General features: G+C 41.1%; 1 non-coding gene across 1 annotated transcript; it reads left to right on the forward strand.

Annotated features, from left to right (window-relative positions):
- Nucleotides 1-2,024: 2,024 nt before the first annotated feature.
- On the forward strand, nt 2,025-2,189 carry LOC139309164 (U1 spliceosomal RNA). Its single transcript, XR_011599821.1, has one exon. It is a non-coding gene; the product is annotated as a U1 spliceosomal RNA (small nuclear RNA).
- The last annotated feature ends 888 nt before the right edge of the window (nt 2,190-3,077 follow it).

The following is a 3,077-nucleotide window of genomic DNA, read 5'->3' on the forward strand; positions in this document are numbered from 1 at the left end:
TATTGTCATGACACTTGTCATGTCTGGCCATATGCTTTATATACTTTTATCCAATCTCACCATCCTACATTTTCCCATTCACATCCCAGCATGGGTACACTTAGGGTCAGTTTCCAATACCAGCTCCTCACATTCTATACATCAAAAATTATACCGATGGGAATCTAGTTGAATCACCACCTCTTCAGCCAATGAAAGGTTTGTGAGGAAGCAGGTTCCTAGAGTACTGATTCCTCAATCCATAGAATCTCAAAGCCCTGAAGGAAAAATTTCAGGTGACATAAGCAATTTGCTAAAATATCTAGTTAATCATACTACACTGATGTTGCGTTCAGTGAAATATAAATTACCAAACAACTTTCAATTCTATAAGACAAAATCTTTTAAGCATCTCCCCAAAAAAATAACATGGATCCACATTTACAGTGTTATTGGAGTGAGTGGCAACTTCAGAAGAGACAATGAACCACATTTTCTGGGAAAATCCCAGAAGAAATAGGATGCCCATTAGATTTGATATCCAGTGATCCATCTGCCTAGACAGAATCAGCTCAAAGCCTGAGAATGCTTCAGAGCTACAGAAATATTGAATCACTGAATTGGAAGGGACTCTTGATATCATCTAGTGCAGTGTTTCTCAACCTTGACAACTTTAAAACATGTGGGTTTCAAGACCTAGAATTTCCCAGCCGGCATGTTATTTGGGGAATTCTCAGAGTCCACATATCCTCAAGTTGCCAAGGTTGAGAAACATTGATCTAATCCAATCCATCATTTATTGCAAAATCTGCATTGCAAGCCATGGCAAATGAGTCTCCAGCCATTGTTTAAATATGCCAAGAGAAGTGGAGGCTTTTCCCACCTAAACCCATAAGGTACTCTGTTCTATTGCTGAGCTAGTTCTGTCTAAACTTAGACAGTTTATCTTAATATTTAACCAAAATGTTTTCTTGCAGTTCCTGTCTATTGATTCTAGTTCCATTCCCTGAAGTGATAGAAAAGAGCTCTACTTCATCTTCCACATGACAGTTTTTTAAATACCTTAAGAAAGCTATTAATCTTCACTTCTCCAGGCTAACAAGGTCTTTCAGCTCTTTCTTGTAGGACTGAGATAGACAACCTGAAGCTTATGTGCTTCATGATATGTCCTGGTACTCAAACTTGCTTACCATCATTCCAAGACTGTGCTGCCAGAACTCAGTGACTATTTGGATAGTATTTTCAAAATCAAAGCTTGCTTGTTCCACAGATTCTGCAATATGGTGTAGACCTGGCTTCTTTTATGGCCTGAAATTGTCTGAAATTTGGCCATTTCGTGATGAAAATCAGTGCTGCAATTTTCATGTTTTACAAACTGAAAGGTGAGAATAAAGAGCCAAAATTAGCCCCTGCTGATGATGTCATCACAACTTCCTGTAGCCTTCTGAAAGATTCTAAAACAATCACATCCCCTGACTTTTTGAATTTTGCCCACTGCTGCCACAGGATTTGGTTTTGAATTTCTCAGAATTATTCTTTGGATGCAGTTCAGTTTGGTAGCACTCTGTTTTGTTTTGTTTTTAATTTGATTTATATGCCGCCCTTCTCTGGAGACTCAGGGCGGCTTACAATGTGCTCAGCAATAAGTTTAAAATATAGCGCCTTGAATTGGACACAAGACTGCAAATGCAGACCAATCTAGATTATGGAAGAACTTGGGTACTTTTGCTTTCAAGACTTTGCTTTTTTTATATTGATGGCCTCTCAACATAAATGGCTCATCTGCACATTTCATGAGAAACGCTTCAATTCCCTCCTGCAGGTCCTTTATAAAAATGTTGATGGTTTCAGGGGTAAAGATAATATCCTATAGCCCTTTTCTGAAAATTTCCTTCCAGACTATTGTGGAGCTATTAAGTAACATTATGAACCAGTTTCTGATGGACACCAATGGACATGGTCACCCAGCTTTTCAACAATGAAGTCAACCAACACAACCAAGAGCTAAATTGTACTAAGATTACATCAAGAGTATATTCTCTCTCATACTTACCTGGCAGGGGAGACACCATGATCACGAAGGTGGTTTTCCAAGGGTGAGGCTCATCCATTGCACTCCGGGTGTGCTGACCCCTGCGATTTCCCCAAAATGCGGGAAACTCGACTGCATAATTTGTCCTAGTGGGGGACTGCGTTCGCGCTTTCCCCTCAAAAACTTTTTTTAAAAAAAGAGTATATTCTCTCCTGCATTCCTTTTGCTGTCTGGAAAACTAGGGAGTACCCCTTCTGAAACAGTTCCCATGCCTCTGTGCTTCTGTGAACTACATGCCAGTTGTGCAGTCTGCATCTCCATCTGCATGGATAGGATAGGATAAGATAGGATAGGATAGAATTAGAATAGAATAGAATAGAATAGAATAGAATAGAATAGAATAGAATAGAATAGAATAGAATAGAATAGAATAGAATAGAATAGTTCTGACCTAGGCTTCCTGAGCCAGTAAAAAGCACATGATTAGTCCCCAAAACCCTCTTTTTATTTCAATCGCTGTGAATTCTGTTCATTCACAGCCCGTAATGAGTCACAAATAGTTTGTAAAGAGTCCGACGGAAGTCTGCCACAGTCTTTCAGGATAAGCACCCACCTTTATCTCCCTTGACATGCTGCCAAAGACCTAACTGGCAATTAGCTTTGCAAGTTTTGACATGGAGCACAGAGCACAGTTAAAATGGAGCTTCAGAATTTAAACCGACCAGGACGAATAAAGTTGCTTCCTGCAAAGGTTCATGACCCTTTGCTCCACCTTTATGTCTTATGGAAGGGGCCAATCATCTCCAAGCCTTACTCCTGAGTTGCCACTTTTGTCTTAATTATTCTTGCCTTCTGGTAGCTCTACACATGCGCGCACTGGGAACAGGCTCCCCCTGTTCCTCTGATGTCAGACTCTGGAGGCTCTGGAATCAGCACATAACTCGTAGATGGCCCTGGCCCCATCTCTGCCTCCGATGCACAGCCCTCGTCTGAGCCTTCCCCAGACTCCAGAACTGGCCCATGCTCCTCCCCAGCCTCCTCACTGTCCGACTCTGCTGCCAGCTCC

Source organism: Pituophis catenifer, unplaced genomic scaffold (genome assembly GCF_029215685.1).
Source record: "Pituophis catenifer annectens isolate HBS135680 unplaced genomic scaffold, rPitCat1.0.hap2 SCAF_1, whole genome shotgun sequence".
Lineage (NCBI taxonomy): Eukaryota > Metazoa > Chordata > Lepidosauria > Squamata > Colubridae > Pituophis > Pituophis catenifer.